Source organism: Leuciscus leuciscus (assembly GCF_965113295.1).
Source record: "Leuciscus leuciscus genome assembly, chromosome: 21".
Classification (NCBI taxonomy): Eukaryota; Metazoa; Chordata; class Actinopteri; order Cypriniformes; family Leuciscidae; genus Leuciscus; species Leuciscus leuciscus.
The window spans coordinates 9,239,940-9,251,237 of record NC_138745.1 but is presented as its reverse complement, the minus strand read 5'-3'; positions in this window follow the sequence as shown (position 1 = coordinate 9,251,237).

The following is an 11,298-nucleotide window of genomic DNA, read 5'->3' as shown; positions in this document are numbered from 1 at the left end:
GCTGTTCTCATTGCATGTAGTGTGGTGATCTGTTCAGCTATCCAACTACTCATACTTGTTTCCAGAGCTGGAGGCTTATTGGTGAGGACTGAGGGAAGATTTGGGTTCTGCCCAAACACTAACTGGTAGGGACTATAACCATGTTGATTGATTCAGTGATTCATCATAACCACATTGTGCATGGAGTTCTTTGCCATTAGTGCGGTCTAGAGCGGTCTTCCAGTCACAGTTGTTGTCCCTCTTCAGTTTCATCAAAATTTCAGTTAGGGTCAGATTGTGCCTTTCAACAAGGCAATTGCTCCATGGACTGTATCTGCTACATGTATCACAGTTTTTAACAATGTTCTTGAGAATTGTGTTGCTTTCATCATCATGATTACCTGAGCAGGCCAGTCATTTTTGCAGTCTCTATCAGCTGAAGCACGTCCAAATTGTCTGTGTAGTTTCAATAGGACTGTCTCTTTTTCTTTTGTCGTCATGTTTTGTCACAGAAAGAATTTCATTTTGTGTCTTGTTCTCACTTGTCTCCTTTTCATCTGGATGAACGTCTTCTCTCAAATTCACACAGTAATGTCCTGAAGATGTTAGCTCAAGTTTAACAGGTTGTTTAAACATCGTTGCTTTGTCATGTGCAATGTCCAGAACTGCACTTGCTCTTTTCAATGAAGTCTTGCTTAAAAGCATTGGTATTTCTGCAGGAACAACTTCTGTCTCTATTTTTCATGTGGTATGTCCTATCCTTGCTGGAATAGTAACTTTCCTTGTGGAATAAACAACCTTGCCATCACCAAATCTGAAAGGTCTTGCACTTTGTTTGTCATCTATTTTCAGTAACTCACTCTGTGGCAGCCCACTTGTGTAATCCTCAAGCCATTTTTCTCCACACACAGTTCTTGTACAGGCTGTGTCAATCACAGCTGATCCTAAAGACTCCACCATGAAAATGTCTGTGTTAGACAAAGATTCATTTGAAAACAAAGTGATGTTACATTCTTCAACGTCATCTTTTAGTCCTTCATCTTTTGTCAGTCTTACATGTTCCTTTTTATTTGGACAGTCCTTTGCCCAGTGATGCGTGCTTTGGCAAATTGCACATTTCGTTCTTCTTCCATATGTATCAAGGGGGTTTGTGCCTTGAGCTATGGTTTGGGGTTGTAGTGTAGTGTTTGACTTGTGTCCCCGTTTTCCTGAGTATCTCGTGTAATAGGCAGTGTCACTATCTGTGTTTTGCAGTGCACTGCCGCCCTCTCGTGGTGAAGCAACGTTATCGCCCAAATTTCTTTTTAAGGCTGATTTCATATCAGTGAAAGAAACACTAGAGCAAGCTGTAAGTGCTAACTGTTTATCTTTAACAGTAAGTCCGGCAGTATCGAGTAGCTTAAAGGCTAGTACGGCGTCAGGAAGTTCCATTTTGAACTTACGTAGCCTGTTGTATCCATGCTCAAACTCGACGATGTATTCCACCAGAGAAACACAGCTCTCTCTGGTGATCCGGTCAAACTCTGTGTACGCCTCGTACTGCCGATCTTTCTTCTTTTAAAAACCAAAAAGTCCAATTTCGCTATGAGTGTTTGCATTCCAGTGTCATCATTCAAATCCTCAGCGGAAATTTCCACAGCCCTGTCCCTTGCTCTGCCCGTTAGTGACAATGTAACTTTTTTCAGGTCAGTAACACGTCTCCAAATTTCAGTCTCATTTTTCCAACTTTCGTAAGCCGTCTTCTCGTCAAACGATGGGGAATTTTTGTAATTCCCAGCAGCAGCCATCCTCTGCTACCAATGTTCACTCAATAACTACAACTGTTAACTGACAATAAACTCTTTATTGTTCCATCACGTTCAACATAGCCGCTCTTCCTCTCATAGGACGCCAGACCGAACAACCAACAAAGAAAAACGTGCTAACCCATAAAGGGTGCTCTTCGCACATGCCCAGTAAAAATAACAACTTAACAAGAGGTGTGTGTGTGTGTGTGGTTGGGGCGAGATTTGTTTAAGGGGGGCGCGACCAAAAAAAGTTTGAGAACCACTGAACTAAACACTGGATTTTAAAAAGTATGCACCATTGTTGCAGTAAACTTGCACAATGTTCTTGAATGAACTTCACAATGATCTGTTATTGACTACATTGACTTAAACAACAAAATAGCCGAGGGCTTGCTTACCTTCGCACGGACGTTCTCAAACGAGGCTGGACTCACAAGAGAGAAACAGATCAAGAACACATCCTAAGAAATGAAAAACATATCAGACAAAACCCTCCTTTTATTCCGTCAAATGTTCAACGATTTTCTTTTAGAATTATATGACGATCTGTAAAACACAGCATTAACTAGACTGTTGCATTAATGAACTGTAAATTGACTTCACTTGTTTCCCCAAGTGAAACAGAGCAACAAAAAAACACAGTGAGGTTTGTGCCTAGATGACAACAGCAAACAATTGAGCCATTCACTCTCACAGCCTTAGTAACAAAGACAACGACAACACAGAGCTGCCATTAATGCTCTGAGTAACATAAGAAATCACTTTAGCCTGCCAGGAATCAAGACCTGGGCTATTTTTAAACATTTCACCGTCCTAAGGCTTAGTGTTTATTACACTTCCTAAGCAGTATGTCATCAAACTATTTTCGAGATCCTTCCTGCTCTCAAAACTTAAAGGGATAATTCACCCAAAAGTGAAAATCCTGTCAGTAATTACTCACCTTCATGTCGTTCCAAACCCGTAAGACTTTCGTTCATCTCCGGAACACAAATGAAGATATTTTTGATGAAATCTGAGAGCTTTCTGTCCCTCCATTTATGCAATAATTTATGCAATTTTATATTATTTATTTGAAAGAATTAAAAGAACAGTTTCATGTTGTATTGTTCAACTGGTCGAGGTTGATATGGGATTTAGAAAAGAATTAGTAATATAGGATACTTTAGAGAGAGAGAGCGAGTAATTAATAGTAGTAGGCTAAATTACACTGTTGAAGATGTAATTAGAAGTAATTCAATTGTTTGGTTCTCTTACGAGAGGTCTCTCGTACTTGCGTAAGAAAATCTTACGCTAGGGGAAAACCTCTTTTCCTCGAGATATTGAAGCCAAAAAATTATCCTTAATTTTGCAATAATGTAAAACGCATTGCAGCAGCATGCAGACATGGGCGAGACAGCTCGCGCGCCCATTGGCTGCTCTGCGGCAACTGCACCAGCCTATCGATAGAGGCTCCTCATGACGTCAGAACCAATGAGGGCGCTTCGCGCCCATTACGTCATGTCCCGCCGAAGTCGGGTGGGGCCAGGGCTATAAATATGGCCCAGAGAGGCTGGTTTGGTCAGTTTTTCATCTCTTCAGCGGACTTCGCATCGCTGGATCTCGAGAGGAAGCCACGCCGTCTGAGCCAAGCACCCAGCGGGATTAGTGCATCTGAAGCAGCTGGTCGACATCTCGCCGCCTTCAGTCGCCGTTTCTGCTGACGCTTTCCGGCGTACTATATCCTTTCATTGCTGTGTGTGTGTGTTCCCCGCTGCGACACGCACATTCTCCTTCTAAAAGAGCACGAGCGTCTTTTTCAAGATGCCTCGTTCTTCCTGCGGCTCTTGCCGAGCTCCACTCAGCGACGGGGACCACCACGTCATCTGTGTTTCCTGCCTGGGTGAGGATCACGCAGCTATCGCGCTCGACGAGGGCGGCTGCCCTCACTGCGATTTAATGCCTTTGGTGACTCTGCGGACTCGCCGAGCATTCTTCCGCAAAGCTGCGCCCGCGCCTTCGCCCGCCGAGCTGCCGCGCCGTAAAAAGCGCCGCGCTCAGCGGGTCCCTGAACCTCCTCCATCCCGCGAAAGCTCGCCGGTGCGCCCGCCAGCTTCGCCGCCTGCTTCACCCGAGTCTCTCACCGCCGGTCAGCGGCCGCCGTCTGCCGCCGCGTCCGCCATTGAGAACTATGAGGAAGTTTTACGAGTGGAGGACGACAGTTGCTCTATCCTGGCGTCGGGCAGTGAGGACTGGTCGAGCTCCGCGGACCTCGCACCACCCTCTCACCGGCCCTCTGGGAAAAGAGCTAGCATCGAGGCGGAGCTGATGCGTCTGCTCGAGCAGGCCGTCGAGAGCCTCGGCCTTGAGTGGTCGACGCCCCAACAGCCTGCACTCAACCGCCTGGACGGCTGTTTTCTACAAAGGGAACGTGCTTCAAATCCTTCAAGACCAGCTCCCTTCCTTCCTGAGCTTCACGAAGAGGTAGCTAAGTCTTGGAGCGCCCCCTTTTCAGCCAGAGTGCGTGCTCCCGTGTCCGCAGCATTCTCCGTAGTCGACGGTGCTAAGGACAAAGGGTACCACTCTCTTCCTCCCGTCGAGGAAGCGGTAGCCGCCCATCTTTGCCCGCCCTCTGCTGGACAGCGCGCTAAGACGGCGCTGCCATCTAAAGCCTGCCGTACTACCTCAGCCCTGCACGGTCGCGCTTACACCGCCGCCGGACAGGCTGTCTCGGCGCTTCATTCAATGGCCGTGCTCCAGATCTTCCAAGCCAACCTTCTCCGCAAATTGGACGAGGAAGGACCGGAAGCTGTGAATCTCACGGATTTGAGGAGCGCGACGGATCTCGCCCTTCGCGCCACTAAATCCGCCGCACAGGCCATGGGGCGGAACATGGCGTCTCTCACCGTTGCTGAGAGACACCTCTGGCTAACGCTCTCGGAGATGTCGGATTCGGAGCGCTCTGCTTTTCTCGACGCCCCCGTCTCCCCCGCTGGCCTCTTCGGATCTTCTGTCAAGGATTTCGCAGACAGATTCGCCGAGGTTCAAAAGACATCGCAGGCCATGAAACATTTCCTGCCCAAGCGCTCGAGCTCCGCAGCAGGTCGCTCAAAACAGCCGTCTGCTCGCAGCTCTCAGCCGCAACCCCCAGCTGCCGCCGCCCCACAGCGCCGTCAGCCCAAGGATCAGAGACCGCGCTCTCGCTCCGCCGGCCGCCGCCCCCCGCCGCGTGGGCCACGGCCGAGGATTGAGGTAAAGCCCGAGGCCTCTAAGTCTTCCTAGCCAGCCTACGGAAGCGACGGTGTTCAAGTCCCGCTGCGGCCGAACTTCCACCGAAAATTTTCGCTCGCTCAGTTCCAGTAATTGCGACTGTTCCAGCGTATTTCGCAGTAAACAAGTCGGCAGTACAGCCCGCTTGCCTGCACACAAACGCCGTTTTTACGGCGACCCAGATAAATCCCAAAAAGAGTGTATTTTCTGGTATTCCGGCCACGGCCGATGGTGTTATGAGTGTAGTAAACATGCCCACTGCCCAGTGCCCATTCCTACACACAGACACGGCCCGCCACACACGGCCCGCACAAATAAAACCGACTCATGTCGGTTGTGCACCAAATGTAGTGATTGTGCCCACGCCCCAGTGCCCGCAAACACTACACGCTACATGTCTCACGGTTTCTGTAAAAACGAAACCAACGCACATACAGTCTGCACAAACAGACGGTGTTCTCAGCGTTATGCATGGGCCCGTTGTCCCGCGCCCTCATTCGCTCACAGACATATTAAACCCCACGGGGCTCACCGCGCTCGCTCTCCCTCAGCACACAGCTGCAGGAGAACTGAGCGCGGGCAGACCGCTCGCTGTGATCAGCGCGCCCCCAGTCTCGCATGCTGCAAACGCGGCGCTCATGTTACAGCACACTGTTGCTCTCCGCTCGCCACTAGATCGCGGCCAGAGCCCAGATATCATTCCACCCCTAGCCACTCACGCGAAAGCGTGGGCAGAGCTCCCCGGGGTCTCAGAGTGGGTGCTGAACATTATAAAAAGAGGCTATTCGCTACAGTTCGGTCGACGCCCGCAACGCAAAGCGGCGCGAATCGAAACTACGGTGAAAAAGGAAGTAGCACACCTACTTCGAGCCGAAATAGCGAAGCTACTGAGCAAAGGGGCTATAGAACCCTTATCACAAGCTCAGAGCGAAGGGGGCATGTACAGCAGATATTTTCTGGTACCCAAGAAAGACGGGGGTCTCAGACCCATTCTAGATCTAAGACGGCTAAACAAAGCACTTCTGAAACGACGGTTCAGAATGCTCACGACCAAGAAAATCCTCTCGCAAATTTGCCAAGGGGACTGGTTCATGTCGATAGATCTGAAAGACGCTTATTTCCAAATACAAGTAGCGTCACGTCACAGGCGATTTTTGAGATTCGCCTTCGAGGGTCAGGCATACCAGTACACAGTCCTGCCATTTGGCCTACCATTTGGCCTCGCGTATTCACGATGTGCATGGATGCAGCGCTCGCACCCCTCAGGCTGCGAGGCATACGAGTGCTGAATTATCTGGACGATTGGCTGGTTCTAGCTCGATCACAGTCGGAGCTCATAGAACACAGGACCGTATTACTCGATCACCTCGAGAATTTGGGTCTCACAGTCAATTGGACGAAGAGTTCGCTGTCTCCCAGTCAGAAAATATCCTTTCTGGGCACAGATTTGGACTCGCTGTCTATGACAGCACAGCTGTCGCCGCAGCGCAGACTAAGTATTCAGCGCATGACAGAGATTTTTCGCCACAACGCTTTGGTCCCGCTCAAAAAGTTTCAGAGGATGCTGGGTCTCATGGCTTCAGCATCCTCAGTGCTTCAGCTGGGTCTGCTTCGCATGCGCCCGCTGCAGTACTGGCTGAAAGCGCGCGCGCCGCGCAGAGCTTGGACCTCCGGTCTCGCGCTCCTCAAGGTCGATCAGAAATGCGTTGCAGCTCTGAAACCTTGGACAGCGACCGACTGGTACCGGTTAGGTGTAAGCCTGGGGACTTCCTCGAGTGTGAAGGTGGTGTCTACGGACGCCTCAACCTCGGGATGGGGAGCGCTGCTCGAGGGCAGACCGTTATTCGGCCAGTGGTCGGAACGGGAAAAGCTTCTGCATATAAACTGCCTGGAAATGATGGCAGTCGACAACGCGCTGAGGCGTTTTTGTCCCCATATAAAAAGACACCACGTCTTGGTCCGTTCGGACAACATGTCAGTGGTGGCTTACATAAATCACCAGGGAGGTATCAGATCCAGAATCCTTCACAGGCTGACGGAACGCCTCCTGATCTGGGCTCAGCACAATCTGCGCTCGCTCAGGGCAGCGCATGTGCCCGGCCTTCTGAATGTGGGGCCGGACAGACTGTCCAGAAACAATATTCCGGCAGGAGAATGGTCTTTGCACCCGCAGACAGTCGAACTGCTGTGGAAGACGTTTGGCAGAGCGAAAATAGACCTATTTGCGTCTCAAGAGAACGCTCATTGCCAAGAATTTTTCTCCAAGAGCAGGGACGCGCTGGCTCACGTCTGGCCCCGCTGCCCGCTCTATGCGTTTCCCCCTGTCACGCTCCTACCCCAGGTGTTAGAGCGAATCAGGGAGAGCGGATGCCCAGTGCTGCTCGTCGCCCCATTCTGGACAAACCAAGCCTGGTTTCCAGTCCTGATGCAGCTGACGAGTACCGCCCCGTGGCCGATACCGGTGAGGAGGGATCTCCTCACACAGGCGAACGGCTCGATCTTGCATCCTTACCCGGAGCGTTGGTCCCTGCACGTGTGGGCCATCAACGGGTACCCGTTAACCTCCCAGCGGGAGTGTTAAACACGATCACACAGGCTAGAGCCCCATCCACTAGGCGGCTCTATGCCTCAAAATGGTCTGTGTTCACTAGCTGGTGTGCAACGAGTGGTACTCCGCCCTCATGCTGTGGGGTGACGGAGATCCTCTCTTTTTTACAAGAGCTGCTGGATAAGGGTAGAACCCCATCCACGCTCAAAGTTTATGTGGCGGCCATAGCAGCGTTCACTGAACCACCGCTCGGCCAGTCACTAGGAAGGAACGATCTGGTCATTCGCTTCCTTAGAGGAGCTAAGAGGCTGAACCCTCCCAGACCTCCCTCAGTTCCCGTTTGGGACCTCTCCACGGTTCTGGAAGCCATGAAAGGTGCCCCATTCGAGCCAATACAGTCAATAGACCTGAAACTCTTGTCTTTCAAAACAGTGTTTCTTCTGGCTCTCGCTTCAGTGAAGCGCATAGGGGATCTGCAAGCGCTCTCAGTGAGCGCGACGTGTATGGAGTTTGGACCTAATGACTCGAGAGTCATACTCAAACCAAAGCACGGATACGTTCCAAAATCCCTCAATACACCGTTTAGGGCACAGGTTATCTCCCTGTCGGCCCTGCCGGTATCTGAAGAGGAAGGTGACGCAGGCTTCCTTTGCCCGGTCAGGGCGTTAAGGGCATATGTGTCTCGCTCATCTGTTTTCAGACAGACGGAGCAGCTCTTCGTTTTGTTCAGCGGACGTTCTAAGGGACTAGCTGCGTCAAAACAGAGTCTATCCAGATGGATAGTGGATGCTATTGCGCTAGCTTACACATCCAGGGGCCTGCAATGCCCGATAGGTGTCAAAGCGCACTCCACAAGAGGCATGGCCTCGTCGTGGGCTTGGTCCAGTGGGATTGCCTTGCAAGATATCTGTATGGCGGCAGGCTGGGCCTCCCCGTCTACATTTATAAGGTTTTATAACCTCGAGGTTCCCGCTTTACAAGCTAAGTTGCTCTCGGTTTAATTTTTCAGTACTGCCCGCCCGATGCTATCGACTCGGGACGCTGAAACTGCTAGAGCGTCGATCACTGATCGCCTATATACTTCTGTGGGCAGTGTGTAAGTCCCCCTTATTTATCAGTCCAGGCCAAATTCGCCCTGGCTGTGTGGAACACTTGATATAATATGCTCTTATCAGAGTTTTATATTACAGGAATGATGCTATTCTAGCCCCTCTTCCCGGATTCCCTGTGAGTCCCTTGTGATTAGGCACTGTATGAGCCCTGGGCACCTGCCCCTGGGACTTTAGTGCTATGTCTCAAGCACGCACGGCGTTTTACATTGTGTTCCCCTAGCGTAAGATTTTCTTACGCAAGTACGAGAGACCTCTCGTAAGAGAACGTACTCGGTTACTAACGTAACCTCGGTTCTCTCTAGAAGAGGGAACGAGTACTTGCGTATCTTGCCGTGCATGCGTCATGTTCTGATTCGCTTCAGCGATGAAAAAACTGACCAAACCAGCCTCTCTGGGCCGTATTTATAGCCCTGGCCCCACCCGACTTCGGCGGGACATGACGTAATGGGCGCGAAGCGCCCTCATTGGTTCTGACGTCATGAGGAGCCTCTATCGATAGGCTGGTGCAGTTGCCGCAGAGCAGCCAATGGGCGCGCGAGCTGTCTCGCCCATGTCTGCATGCTGCTGCAATGCGTTTTACATTATTGCAAAATTAAGGATAATTTTTTGGCTTCAATATCTCGAGGAAAAGAGGTTTTCCCCTAGCGTAAGATTTTCTTACGCAAGTACTCGTTCCCTCTTCTAGAGAGAACCGAGGTTACGTTAGTAACCGAGTACGTTTTTTTTGAGAAATGTACCCAACACTGTGCATAAATTATGTTAGGACATTAATGTTTTAAATAGAACAGTTTTAATGTAGAAATATTAATTGATTGGAAAAAAAAAATCAAATAATAGGCTTTTATATATTTATATATATATATATATATATATATATATAAAACTAAAACCAGGGAACATTTATTTCCACTATCTCAGTTTAATATTCAGTGAGGGGAAGGAGTGTTTGGGAAACAGTCAGTATTTCATTTGATGCCAGTAGTGTGAATGTGTGTTTGCTGCATCTGGAGCTGCTCAGATAGTTCAGAGTTCTAGCTGTGGTGACATCATGATGGAATGCGTCATGACAACTCTAAACAACAACAACTCTGACTCTGGTCTACTGTTGGTGTGTTAGGAGTAAATCGATTGAAAGACTTGAGACTTTCTGCAGATATTGAATTCTTTTGCAGCATTCGGTGTCCATAATGGCGGTGTTTAGAAGTATATTTAGTCAATTGTTTGGGTGTTTTGCTCACTTTTTGCCCAGAAGGGAGAAACCTCAGAGAGCAGTGCAAGAATTAGCAGCTGGATATAGAGAAGCTGGAGAAAAGAAAAAGAAGGTGAGAAAAAGGAGGAAACAGAGGATCACAGGGCCAGCACCACTTCTTGTGGAGGTCAAACCTCTCCATTCTACAGCCAGATCTTCCTTCTTAAAACCAGTTGAGGGAGAACTCCAAAAGCTTCCAAGTGTCTCCGGACACCTCGCTCTGCCAGGCACTCGCCTCAAACCCCTGCCGCCAGTGACAAAACCAGCCGTGCATCCTCAACCAGTTCCAGCACCTGAGGATGTGTTATCTCGGCCATCTTCTCCGCATCTTCCCAAACCGTCGGCGGCTCCTTCATGTCCAGATGAAGTCGTTTCCTTCCGACGCTCTTCATCCGAGATGCGTCCTGCGAAACCACAGATGGTTCCTCCACGTCCCACTCCAGCACCTGATGAACTGTTTTCCATCCGGTTCTCTTCATCCCAAGTGCGTCCTGCGAAACCACAGATGGTTCCTCCACGTCCCACTCCAGCACCTGATGAACTCTTTTCTATCCGGTTCTCTTCACCCCAAATGCGTCCTGCCAAAGGACTTCCTCCAAGTCCCACTTCTGCTCCAGATGAAGTCGTTGCTCTGCGACGTCCTCTCAGCCGGAAGCCTCAGCAGTTCACTTCCCCGTTTGAGCCACTTCCTCAACTCATGCTGGTTGACATCGAGGATGAGGAGAACGAGTACGTGGAGTACAGAGGGAAGACCATCCAGGCCAGTGACTTACTCAAGACTGAACGCTCCCAAACGCCGGAGGCTAAAATGAGGGCGATAAAGATGTTTGCCCGGTTGGAGAAGGACAGCGAGGAGCAGGAGGAAGCATGGACGAGGGAAGTGGAGGAGATCCAGGGATTTGAGGAAGAGGAAGGTGACCACAGTGACTCCAAGGCCATGCAAGGCCATTCGGATAAGGCCTCTCAGATTGATGAGCACATGAAGAGGCTCTTCTGTGTAGCCTCTCCTGACGGTCTCAAGACTGAGACCCAGCACAAGGTGAATGTCCAGAAAATGTTCACAAGAAAAATGCCACTTTTTCTGTTCACCTGGGCAGAGGAGAAGGCCAAGAAACAGGAGGAGAAGAAAACGATCAAAGAGAAGGAGCGAAGAGAGAGAGAGTTGCTGCTTGAGCGCTACACGAACGATCCGAGACTGAAGCACTTGTGGATCAACAAGCACAACCGCAACTACAACTCCTCCTAATGCAGATCATCGTCCCTCCTCACCTTAACCTGTGTAAATAAAAAAGTTTGCAAACTAAAATTTGAAAGATCCATGACTCCTCCTGACTATGAAAACATAAAACATTTGTAATATGAAGTGAATCAATGAGA